This window comes from Mauremys mutica, unplaced genomic scaffold (genome assembly GCF_020497125.1).
Source record: "Mauremys mutica isolate MM-2020 ecotype Southern unplaced genomic scaffold, ASM2049712v1 000059F_np12_subseq_1:195021_obj, whole genome shotgun sequence".
Classification (NCBI taxonomy): domain Eukaryota; kingdom Metazoa; phylum Chordata; order Testudines; family Geoemydidae; genus Mauremys; species Mauremys mutica.
The window spans coordinates 181,568-195,021 of record NW_025422822.1 but is presented as its reverse complement, the minus strand read 5'-3'; the positions used below and the strand labels follow the sequence as shown (position 1 = coordinate 195,021).

General features: G+C 40.1%; 1 long non-coding RNA gene across 1 annotated transcript; it reads left to right on the top strand.

Moving 5' to 3' along the window:
- The first annotated feature begins 5,645 nt into the window (after positions 1–5,645).
- On the top strand, positions 5,646–13,343 carry LOC123356931. Its single transcript, XR_006575463.1, has 3 exons — positions 5,646–5,713; positions 11,407–11,502; positions 13,172–13,343. It is a non-coding gene; the product is annotated as an uncharacterized LOC123356931 (long non-coding RNA).
- Positions 13,344–13,454: the final 111 nt, after the last annotated feature.

The window sequence follows — 13,454 nt, the reverse complement described above, 5'->3', positions numbered from 1 at the left end:
ATAATTAGAAATGTGTTGAGGCACAATCCAGTTCTGCAGCAGGTGGTTTGTTGGACATGTTTTTAGCCTTTTCTCATTGGTAAGTGATCCTGACAGAGTTCCAATCAAAGATCTTAAAGATATGTTTTTGGTTGGAAAATGTCTCAACATTTGTTGATGCTGCCAGGGAAACACTAGCTAGGAGACCGAGTCAGGCTTCTGAATGGAGAATGTGCCAAGAAAAAAAACAGAGGAAGGAATGCCCCTGCCCCCAAGGTCTTTATAGGATAAGTTGTCAGACAAATCTATAAGCACAGACAGCTAATGTCCACTGAAAGCCACGTGAGTCTTTCCATTGATTTCAGAGGGCGTTAGATCAGGTCTATGATGCAGTGGGTGATGATTCAGGATATATTTTGAAAGTCTAGTTTTACATAGAACTCATGACCGGTCATTGACAATATTAGGAGGGATGAGCTGGAGTGCCGATGAGAAGCGCAGTTGGGAAAATAATTGAAATACTTTCCTCATGGATTGAATTTTCTAAATGGACAACTTACCCTAAATTCTCAATTACTGAGGGACAATCTTCCACTCATTCCTTTATTTGCTTTCTACAACCAACTCACTGTACAACTTTTCATAAGGGATGTACTGACTATCTAAACTGTATTGTTAAATTTATTCACCTATATTTGGGTTATTGCTGATTATGCACTATATGTATCTTATGGCTTTTAAAACAAACTTTATATTTGTGGATAATCTAAACACTATACCCAGATATATAGACACACTTTTCTTAACCCGTGTACTATATAACTTTTTAACATTAGCTTTAATAATTTTCTTGTTTCTTTGAGAATCTTTGGGGAAGAGTATTCTATAAGTGAAAAGAATGCAGTGGAGGATCCATTTGTAACCTCATTTCATTCAAAGTTTGATTTGTGTATTTGTTGATTTTTTTAAAGTTGTTTTTGAAGATGGAGAAAACACCTCTACCCTGATATAATGTGACCTGATATAACACAAATTCAGATATAATGTGGTAAAGCAGTGCTCCGGGGGCGGGAGGGGTGGGTAGGTGGGAGGGCTGCGCACTCCGGTGGATCAAAGCAAGTTTGATATAACGTGGTTTTACCTATAACACGGTAAGATTTTTTGGCTCCCAAGGACAGCGTTATATCGAGGTAAAGGTGTACTTGGCATGGATATCACACCCCCTTCGCCTAGGTCAACAATTTCTCTCACCAGCCAGGCTGCACAGGAGGGAATTCCATCCCTGGGCCTCAACACCCCTCCAGTTGCGGGGAAGTTGAAATCTGGATCCAATTTTCACGACACTGTTCACTATATAATAAATTTTTTATTTCTTTTTTTGTCTGTATGATAGTCATCACTGGGGCCTTCATAGCTAAGGCTGTGACCCTCTACAGCTAGCTGGCAGACCTGAATACTATGTAGCTCACGTACAGAGGGGGGGGTGAATGCACATTGAGCAAGTGGGTTACACGTAGATAATTGTTGTGACATATTTTCCCTTGGTTAACAGTTTAAAAAAATGCACCAATCCAAGGCAGTAGGCACAGATGAACTTTAGTTAAAGAAAATTAAATTCAAATGTAGCCAGGGTCCAGAATTAAAGCCTTCCCAAGCCACCAAAACAGGAAAGCAGAAAGACAAGAGCATTATAACCAATAAATACCTTTGATCAAAACTAGTAATGGGTGAATTTGTTCAATGTAATTTCACACACCCCTTAAATGGCATGAGTTCAAGAGGTCAGCTCCATCTCAAACCCACTCTAGGAGTGAAGGGATGAGTTAAGAGAGAAAGATACAGTTAAGGAGAAGATGGGAAAACAACAGACTGTAGACCACATTAAAGAAATGCAAACAACAAATACAAAAACAGAGCAAACGGGGAGAAAGACAAAATCCTAATGGAAACAACACATTATCTAAAAAGCACTCACTTGTGGCAGCTGATAGGGGGAAAGTCCACGTTTCCACACAGCCCAAGTTTTTCTTCAACTAGAAAGGCATGAAAAATTGAATCAGCTTTGGAAAAAAGATGGGGTTTTCCCATTTGTTTTTTAATAGTAGAAGGTGGTGGGAAGGAAAGGTTTGTGAACTCAAACTAGCTTTACAAGCCTAAACTAACATCCTTGAGTATTATGTCCAATTCTGGGTAACACCTTTCATAAAATATGTGGACAAATTGGAGAGTGTCCAGAGGAGAGCAACGAAAAAGATAAAAGGTTTAGAAAACCTGACCTATGAGGAAAGGTTAAAAAAAATCTGGGCATGTTAAGTCTTGAGGAAAGAAGACTGAAGGGGGAACCTGATAACAGTCTTCAAATATGTTAAGGGAAGTTATAAAGAGGACTATGATCAATTGTTCTCCAAGCCCACTGAAGGTAGAACAAAATGTAATGTGCTTAGTCTGCAGCAAGGGAATTTAAGGTAGATATTAGGAAAACCTTTTAAACAATAAAGATAGTTAAGTTCTATAATAGGGTTCAAGGGAGGTTGTGAAGGTTAAGAACAGGTCAGACAAACACCTGTCAGGAATAGTCTAGGCTGGCTTGGTGTTGCCTCAGTACACAATGTTTATTTTGATGACTTCTTGAGGTCTTTTTCAGCCCTACATTTCTATGATTCTATGAAGATGTTATCAAAGTTCTTTTTTATAGGACGGTCGGGGCAAGTAATTATTAGCTAGTGAGGCTCCAGTTAGCTTGTGTAGACATCTTGAAAGTATTAAGTATTTACTGGAAATACCAGTGCACATGTCTGTTCTCTGGTCACCTCTCTAAGGCATTTCTATTGCCTCCATCATTTTAGCGTCTAGACATTGACTGCCGAATAGTAGTTTGGCTAAGTAGATGGGCTCTATCTCATGTGAGTCCCTGCCTCACACATACATCTGCAATAGGGCTTTTCATAATGCAAGTGACTTTCCCAAGCCACAGAGGAATTACTATCAGATAACTGGATCTCTCCTATGATGAACTCTTGATATAAAGCAGCTTGTGGAGAGTAAGCCCTTGGAGGGTTTAACAATCTTCCTGCTCCGTAGGTAGCTGTGACAACACAAACTCACCAGCACAATCAACCTGGTCACCAATCTACGTCTTTCCTCAACACAAACCATAAGATGAAGAAACCTACAGAGGAGACACTAGCCTGCATCTGAAATGAAGGTCACCAGACAGCTGTTGAAAACCCGTGCACCCAGCAAACAGCCAACCCACACAGAGCCAAAACAGAAAAGCCCCAGGCCTTCACAACCTCATGTCATCCAGTGCAAGGCCAGTGGTCAACAAATTCCTCACCATCCAGGGCCCAAGACTCTCACCTGATCTAGCCTCCATGACAGAAACTTGGCTGATTGACATTAAGGCCCAGTGCAAGTTCACTCTGTTCCCTCAAGCTACTTTATACACCACTGAAGAATTCAGTGGTTGTCTATTCCCCTCTGGAATAGCTCTAATACAGGAAAGGTTCTACCGATGCAAAGTCCTTTCAGTGCATCCACGTAACTTGTGAGACCAAGGACTAATTAAGCATGGTCAACCAGCTGATCTTTAGCCCCCTCAGACAGTAAAGGCTGCCCTGAAGAGCCAATCAAGATGTTATCTAAAGGTAATAATTGGAGATATACCAATCTCCTAGAACTGGAAGGGACCTCGAAAGGTCATTGAGTCCAGCCCCCTGCCTTCACTAGCAGGACCAATTTTTGCCCCAGATCCCTAAGTGGCCTCCTCAAGGATTGAACTCACAAGCTGGGGTTTAGCAGGCCAATGCTCAAACCACTGAGCTATCCCTCCTCTATCTGTCAGGACAATGAAGTTTATAAGACTTGTTGACCTACTTCAGCACCAACACAGATGATGCTTCAAATGGAACCTCACAACATTTCCCATCCAACCTCTCTGCCCGCCTTTCTCACAAGTAATCTCTGGGCCTCTGCGTACAATTGGACATATCCTACTGAGCTTGGATTTTAAATACCAAAACTGCTCACATGTGCTGGTCAGGCCACTCCCTATTGCAGGCAGGATCAGAACATACCCCTATCAAACAGGACCTTGCACAATGGGGCCCTGGTGCATGACTGAGGCTCCTAGATGCTACCATCATAGAAATATTGTAATTATTAAACTGCATTTTAATACATAGCAGCATAGATTTACCTTCTAAAGTAATGAATAATAGCATTAATTGTGAGCCAACCAAATTTTAGATACAATTTAAAAAATAGGTATAATATATGAAACAATTATTTAATCAGTATAAATACATTTTATCTTTTATTAGTAAAAATCAATGTTTAAAGGAGCCATTTAATCAATAAAATATTGTGTTAATACTTTGCCTTGGTACCCAAATATTTTGTTTATAATGGCAGATATAGTGGTAAATTTATGCATTTTCAAATAATATTCAATTTCACATATTCTGAAAGTATATTGAGAATAAAATTATTTGCTCAAGTGCTGATAAACCTGAAGTTTAACAAGAATGCATTCATCTAGGAATAGAGTGCAGTGGACAAGAATTAAGTGTAATTGTTGGAATAGCTTTTAAGTAAAAAAGTTATGTTATTTTGATCTTCTCTGGTTTTATACTGCCACATCTCTGCTGATGTTTTGTAAAATCCTGCAGAGACCCACCAGGTTCATATTAACATATCTGGGTAATGATTTCATATTTAATGTTAGTCCCTCTTACAAGCTGTTTTGTTCCATTAAAGGCAGCCCTTTTCACATCAGTTCATACTAAATAAATAAATCCAACTAACCATCCAAATAAAGTTATAAAATGTATAGGCAATTTTGTCATATTTCCTGGGCTTTCCTAGAAACATTCAGTATCTCATTATCACTCACAGTTAGCAATTTAGACATGATGGGCATAGGTTTATCATTTTCCCGCCTTTTTCAGCCAGATCTGACAGACTGTGTGAGGTGGCTGAAGGCCCAATTTAAGCACTTCAGGGAGGAATTTCTGAAGCAAACAAATAATAATTTCCCCTTCAGTGGTGCCTGGTACGAGATCTATTTTCTAGGTCATTCTGCTTCTCTTCATATTTGTCCATTTTGTTTTTCAGTGAGATAAATTTCACCCCTAAGCTCATTAGTTTACACAGCAGTTTGTTATTCATGTTCTATATAAGCCAGATGAGATTTAATACTGAAGACCTCTCTAGAAAAGGACAAAAATAATCTTTGAAATCATTTCCAATCTCTCTGTCATATTTTCAGTGCTGCTATGTCGTAAGTTAGACTCTGCGGAGTTGCAGCTCCTTCCATTTTCAATTACTTGCTTAGGTCAGTGAGCCAGACTATCATTTGTTGCCCCTTTTAAACTCACAAATCTATCTTTAATTACCCATATTTTATCCAATCAGTTAAGATTTAGCTTTTATGAGAGAAACTTTTTGTCAATTTGTCCAAAAGATTGTAATTTAAAATAAACTTGTGGGTGAGGAGTAAGGACATCCAACAGGGAGGCAGCCATTTTGCCAGTTACCATGAGACATGCTCACACCTTTTTACTCTTTTCTTTTTTTGTAATAATTTTTATTATAAAACACTCAAGGTTACGTTATGAAACCATCCATAAGTTACACTCATCACATTTCCATCTCTACATCCCTATTAGGGACAAAAAGGGATAGACCCAGCTATTTGCCTGAAGAATGTTCCTCAGACCCCATTTATGGCAAGGTAAGGGGCGGGGGCTGAGCGCTCCAGCGGGCTACACAGCATTCTTACACACTGGGACCAGGAGGAGGGGATGGATAAGGGGCAAGGAGCAGTTGGAGGGGGCAGAGGTTCTGGGGGGGCGGTCAGGCGATGGGGAACGGGGGGGTTGTGTAGGCGTGGGAGTTCTGGGGGTCTGTCGGGGTGGTGGTGATGAATGGGGTCGGGGGAGTCAGGGGACAGGGAGCAGGGCGAGCTGGGTAGGGGGTGAGGTCCTGGGGGGCAGTTAGGGTGGGGGGGGTCTCAGGAGGGGGTGGTCAGGGGACAAGGAGTGGGGGGGAGGTTGATGGATTGCGGGTTCTGAGGGGGGCAGTCGGGGGCAGGATGTGGTGGGGGTTGGATGGGGAGGCACAGCCTTCCCTACCCAGCCCCCAATATAATTTTGCAACCCCGATGTGCAGGGCTGGCTTTAGGAAGTGCGGGGCCTGATTTCAATGGGGCCCCGGCAGGGACGACTAATAAAACGTAAAAAAACACGTGGGGCTCCAAGTCTTGGGTGGCACTTCGGTGGCGGGTCCTTCACTCGCTCTGGGTCTTCGGCGGCACTGAAGAACCCACCGCTGAAGTGCCGCCGAAGACCCGGAGTGAGTGAAGGACCCGCTGCCGAAGTGCCGCCAAAGACCCGGTAGGGAACTAGTTGTTAAGATTTTGGCAGCTCATCACTGGGTACACCAACTCATCTAGATATTTGCCTAGTTTTACAAAAGGCTACATAAAAAGCACTAGTGAAGTCAGTACAAACTAAAATGTACTATAATGATTTGTTTATATTGCTCTATATAGTTAATTGTATGTACTTTATATTCCATAAGAAAGACCGTACCGGGTCAGACCAAAGGTCCATCTAGCCCAGTATCTGTCTACCGACAGTGGCCAATGCCAGGTGCCCCAGAGGGAGTGAATCTAACAGGCAATGATCAAGTGATCTCTCTCCTGCCATCCATCTCCATCCTCTGATGAACAGAGGCTAGGGACACCATTCTTACCCATCCTGGCTAATAGCCATTTATGGACTTAGCCACCATGAATTTATCCAGTCCCCTTTTAAACATTGTTATAGTCCTAGCCTTCACAGCCTCCTCAGGTAAGGAGTTCCACAAGTTGACTGTGCGCTGCGTGAAGAAGAACTTCCTTTTATTTGTTTTAAACCTGCTGCCTATTAATTTCATTTGGTGACCCCTAGTTCTTGTATTATGGGAATAAGTAAATAACTTTTCCTTATCCACTTTCTCAACATCACTCATGATTCTATATACCTCTATCATGTCCTCCCTTAGTCTTCTCTTTTCCAAGCTGAAGAGTCCTAGCCTCTTTAATCTTTCCTCATATGGGACCCTCTCTAAACCCCTAATCATTTTAGTTGCCTTTTTCTGAACCTTTTCTAGTGCTAGAATATCTTTTTTGAGGTGAGGAGACTACATCTGTACACAGTATTCGAGATGTGGGCGTACCATGGATTTATATAAGGGCAATAATATATTCTCAGTCTTATTCTCTATCCCCTTTTTAATGATTCCTAACATCCTGTTTGCTTTTTTGACCGCCTCTGCATACTGCATGGACATCTTCAGAGAACTATCCACGATGACGCCAAGATCTTTTTCCTGACTCGTTGTAGCTAAATTAGCTCCCATCATGTTGTATGTATAGTTGGGGTTATTTTTTCCAATGTGCATTACTTTACATTTATCCACATTAAATTTCATTTGCCATTTTGTTGCCCAATCACTTAGTTTTGTGAGATCTTTTCGAAGTTCTTCACAATCTGCTTTGGTCTTAACTATCTTGAGAAGTTTAGTATCATCTGCAAACTTGGCCACCTCACTGTTTACCCCTTTCTCCAGATCATTTATGAATAAATTGAATAGGATTGGTCCGAGGACTGACCCTTGGGGAACACCACTAGTTACCCCTCTCCATTCTGAGAATTTACCATTAATTCCTACCCTTTGTTCCCTGTCCTTTAACCAGTTCTCAATCCATGAAAGGACCTTCCCTTTTATCCCATGACAGCTTAATTTACGTAAGAGCCTTTGGTGAGGGATCTTGTCAAAGGCTTTCTGGAAATCCAAGTACACTATGTCCACCGGATCCCCCTTGTCCACATGTTTGTTGACCCCTTCAAAGAATTCTAATAGATTAGTAAGACACGATTTCCCTTTACAGAAACCATGTTGACTATTGCTCAAGAGTTTATGTTTTTCTATGTGTCTGACAATTTTATTCTTTACTATTGTTTCAACTAATTTGCCCGGTACCGATGTTAGACTTACTGGTCTGTAATTGCCGGGATCACCCCTAGAGCCCTTTTTAAATATTGGCGTCACATTAGCTAACTTCCAGTCATTGGGTACCGAAGCCGATTTAAAGGACAGGTTACAAACCTTAGTTAATAGTTCCGCAACTTCACATTTGAGTTCTTTCAGAACTCTTGGGTGAATGCCATCTGGTCCCGGTGATTTGTTAATGTTGAGTTTATCAATTAATTCCAAAACCTCCTCTAGTGACACTTCAATCTGTGACAGTTCCTCAGATTTGTCACCTACAAAAGCCAGCTCAGGTTTGGGAATCTCCCTAACATCCTCAGCCGTGAAGACTGAAGCAAAGAATCCATTTAGTTTCTCCGCAATGACTTTATCATCTTTAAGCGCTCCTTTTGTATTTTGATCATCAAGGGGCCCCACTGGTTGTTTAGCAGGCTTCCTGCTTCTGATGTACTTAAAAAACATTTTGTTATTACCTTTGGAGTTTTTGGCTAGCCGTTCTTCAAACTCCTCTTTGGCTTTTCTTATTACACTCTTGCACTTAAGTTGGCAGTGTTTGTGCTCCTTTCTATTTGCCTCACTAGGATTTGACTTCCACTTTTTAAAGGAAGTCTTTTTATCTCTCACTGCTTCTTTTACATGGTTGTTAAGCCACGGTGGCTCTTTTTTAGTTCTTTTACTGTTTTTCTTAATTTGGGGTATACATTGAAGTTGGGCCTCTATTATGGTGTCTTTAAAAAGGGCCCATGCAACTTGCAGGGATTTCACTTTAGTCACTGTACCTTTTAACTTTTGTCTAACTAACCCCCTCATTTTTGTATAGTTCCCCCTTTTGAAATTAAATGCCACAGTGTTGGGCAGTTGTGTTCTTCCCACCACAGGGATGTTGAATGCTATTGTATTATGGTCACTATTTCCAAGCGGTCCTGCTATAGTTACCTCTTGGACCAGCTCCTGCGCTCCACTCAGGATTAAATCTAGAGTTGCCTCTCCCCTTGTGGGTTCCCGTACCAGCTGCTCCATGAAGCAGTCATTTAAAGTATCGAGACATTTTATCTCTGCATTTCGTCCTGAAGTGAAATGTTCCCAGTCAATATGGGGATAATTGAAATCCCCCACTATTATTGGGTTCTTAATTTTGATAGCCTCTCTAATTTCCCTTAGCATTTCATCATCACTATTACTGTCCTGGTCAGGTGGTCGATAATAGATCCCTAATGTTATATTTTTACTAGAGCATGACATTTCTATCCATAGAGACTCTATGGAACATGTGGATTCGCTTACGATTTTTACTTCATTTGAATCTACACTTTCTTTCGCATATAGTGCCACTCCTCCCCCTGCACGACCTGTTCTGTCCTTCCGATATATTTTGTACCCCGGAATGATTGTGTCCCATGGGTTGCTCTCAGTCCACCAGGTTTCTGTGATGCCTATTATATCTATATCCTCCTTTATCACAAGGCACTCTAGTTCACCCATCTTATTATTTAGACTTCTGGCATTTGTGTACAAGCACTTTAAAAACTTGTCCCTGTTTATTAGCCTGCCTTTTTCTGATGTGCCAGATTCTTTTTTATGTGACTGTTTATCATCTGATCCGGCCCTTACATTATACTTTTCAGTCCTCTGCTCCTGACTATAACCTGGAGATTCTCTATCATCAGACTCTCCCCTAAGAGAAGTCTGTGTCCGATCCACACGCTCCTCTGCAGCAGTCGGCTTTCCCCCATCTCCTAGTTTAAAAACTGCTCTACAACCTTTTTAATGTTTAGTGCCAGCAGTCTGGTTCCACTTTGGTTTAGGTGGAGCCCATCTCTCCTGTATAGGCTCCTCCCATCCCAGAAGTTTCCCCAGTTCCTAATGAACGTGAACCCCTCCTCTCTACACCATCGTCTCATCCACGCATTCCAATTGATTTATTGTATAATTATATGGTAAAAATGAGGAAGTCAGCAATTTTTCATTAATAATGTGCTGTGTCATGTCTGTATTTTTATGTTTGATTTTGTAAGCAAGTAGATTTTAAGTGAAGTGAAACTTGGGGTATGTAAGACAAATCAGATTCCTGAACGGGGTACAATAGTCTGGAAAGGTTGAGAGCCACTGCATTAAACAACAGTGATTTGTACAACACTGATTCCTTGAACACCCATGAATCTAGCATTCCCTGGTGCCTGAGTGACAGGTCTGCTCCCAATGAGAACAATTTGCATTGTTAAGCATTTCAGTGCATTTGTTCATCTAGCACCTATTCGTTTAGAGTGCAATAACGTAAAATGCCAGCTGTGCCCTTTTGCTTGCTGAGCAATGGCAATAGCAAAAAAGAAGCTGTGTCAAAATTTCAAATACCTGTCCATTCTTCAGGACTGAATTGAGGGCAACATAAGGAAATGCTAAAAGGGACTGGCTCTATGGCTAATATTCACCTTTGTAGATTTTTAACAGTTACAGTTCAGTAGTGCCAGCCATAAAACAAACCCCCCTGATTCATGAATACTATCACCAAAAATTGTGATTTGTGTTGAATCATATTATTCAATGTGAAGTATTCAGGAAACCACTGTGTATTTGTGATGCGTTCACAAACTCCCAAGTTTCATAAATTTTAACAGGAATGAGTATTTGTCCGCAAAATTCATCCCCTTAAATGTATTATTTACTTTCAACTAATTGTTATTGATTATTCTCTTGTTTAAAAAGCTTCAGTCATCAAGTCAGGGAGCAGAAACAAAACCATATGACCTAGACAACCAACCACACAATAGCAAATAGCCAAAACCAATCACAGCCTGAAAATTAATCTTCCAAACTACGCAGTGAACACTTATGAAAAACCAATTTGATTTTAAAAAATAATTGACAGATAATTTCAATGTTTATTTTAAGCATTTTTATTTAAAATGTTCACAAAATTTTGTGTTTTAAGCTTTTTAAAATTTTTTTAGCAGTTAAATTTTCACAGTTGTGAGAAATATTATGCCAGACAATGGGTGGGGGAGGTCAGACAATTTAACAGTAGACGTTGAGATTCAAAATGTTAAAGCTTTATAACCATTAAAACACAAGCTATTAACATCACATCGTCAAAAATATATAAAATAAATGCCCTTAAATCAAACTCTAATCAGTTTTCAAGCAGTATTTTTCTTAGTTTGCCTCTGTAAATTTCAATCATTATTGATTGATGGGAAAAAACAATTCTGTTTGTGTGCTGGGGAGGGCACGAAATCAACTTTTACTGATGAATATCTAATCCTTCCAAGTCTAAATATTTTCAGACAGGAGAGCTCAGTGTTATGTTTTGGCATACACACAGAGAATTCGATTAAAAAAACCCAATCATACTCTTCCTGGAAGGTTGCAACATAACACTACTTTATTTTCTAGAATTCAGAACAACATGCAAGAATCTAAAAACAGAGGGAAAGAAAAACAGGCTGCTCCCTACTGCAGGGAGGCACAACTCACCCCACCTTGCTTTAAGTGAGCTCTTTTCAAACTGACTCTTCTGTTATGCTTCGCTATAGAATCTTCTACCCTGCAAGCAGGACCTAAAACACCCCTCACTGCTGATCCTCTTACAGTGATAGCTTGCAATTCCAGCACAGTCCTCAATATACCACACCTAGTTTATGAATTATTCATTAACGAGGGATTGGATCCTGCCAAGTGCTGAGTACTCTGGCTGCATCCAATGAAACATTTAGGCATGTGACCAACTTTCAGACCATGAATATTCCATTGACTTTAATCGGATTACTCTCATGTGCTTAAAGTTGAGCACGTGCTTAAATGTTGTACTGGTGCAAGCCACTGAGCTCAGCACCTTGCGGTACTGAAAGACTCAAAAGAGGGGCTTAAATTCATGCTGAATACTGGCCAAAATTTTCCATACATAGATGCTTCAAGTTAGACACTGAATTGCATATTTAAACACCCAAGTGGCCTAATATGTCAAGATGCAGCAAGAGATGCTACAGATGCATCTGAAAGCCCCAAAATCAGCTACCTCTTAAACAGCAGCACCAATATCATGAGTAGAGAAAGGCCAAAATAAATAAATAAAATTCAGTGCGTACTTAATTTGCCAAAATGCATTTTTCAGGGCACCAAAATTATCTGTGAATTTAGGTCAAATTTGGCAAATAGTTTTGGTTGGAAAAAAAACCTGGAAAAAAGAAAAAGGGTCTCCAGTTTTTAAAATGACTTTTAAATGAAATGACGTTTTGAATTTACATTCAAAACATTTCATTTGACCAAACAATTTTTGTTTGTGTTTTCTCCATTTGGCAAGAAAACTAAAAACCTTCACTTTCAGTTAGAAACTAAACAGTACTTTTTTCAGCTCAGCAACTGAACAAAAAAAATAATCAATTTTTCCACTCATCTTAGTTGGGAGTAAGGAGAAGATTTTCAATGACAGAAAGTACATTGGTATTTCTACTGAAAAAGATGGGAAAAGAAGCTGAGGTGCTTGTAGACATCAAAGCTACCTTGCAGCAGTAAATGTAGGCCAAAGGGGTCTGAAATAGGGATGGGGGATCTTCTGAGACAGGCTTGAGCAATGACTAAATACAGAGAGCAAGGCTAAGAGAGGAGGGAACTGTTTCTTGACCATAACATTAGAATCAGTGGTTTCTATATGTGGAACTGCCAGAGCGCAGATTTGTCCATCTCTGTTCAACGTTAACAGGACTTTTTGTACAATTTGTACAAATAAAATCACACTAGAAGACACACCTGAGTCTGTCTCACTAGTTTTTCTTTCAAGGGGAAGCTACCCACATCAAAGTCCCCAAGTTTTCTACTACTTGGCAAAGGGGGCAGCATTGGTCTGCGGACCCTTGTCTTCTCAGCTCTATGGTTCAGTATGAATGTAAAGAATATGCCATCTACAATCAATTTTTTAAACATCAGTGGGAAAAAAAAAGCATGGATGCATGCATGTTCTAAAGGGTTTTAATAGAACTAATAGGGGAGAGAAGGTGTTTCCACATCTTGAGACTATGTTTATGCTAGAAAAAATAATATCACTCACCTCTTATATAATAAAATAAAAATAAATATTTGCCAGCTCTTATATTGCATTTTTTACCTGTAGATCTCAAAGCACTTTATAAAGTAGTTCAGTAGCATTATCCTTATTTTACAGATTGGGAAACTGAGGCACAAAAAGGTGAAGCGACTTGCCCAAGCTCAGAACCATGGCTGAGCTAGGAATAGAATCCAGGTCTCAATTCTACTCCAGTGCTTTATCTACCAGGTTACACCCACTGAAGCATTAGTATTAAGTGTTTACTGGGAAAAACAAAACAACACACACACACACACACACACAAAATTTCCTTTTAAAATTCCTCAGGATCTTTAGGAAAGAACCACCAGCTGGGACCCATCATCCTCCCTTTTCATCTGATCCATTGAGAATGGCAGAG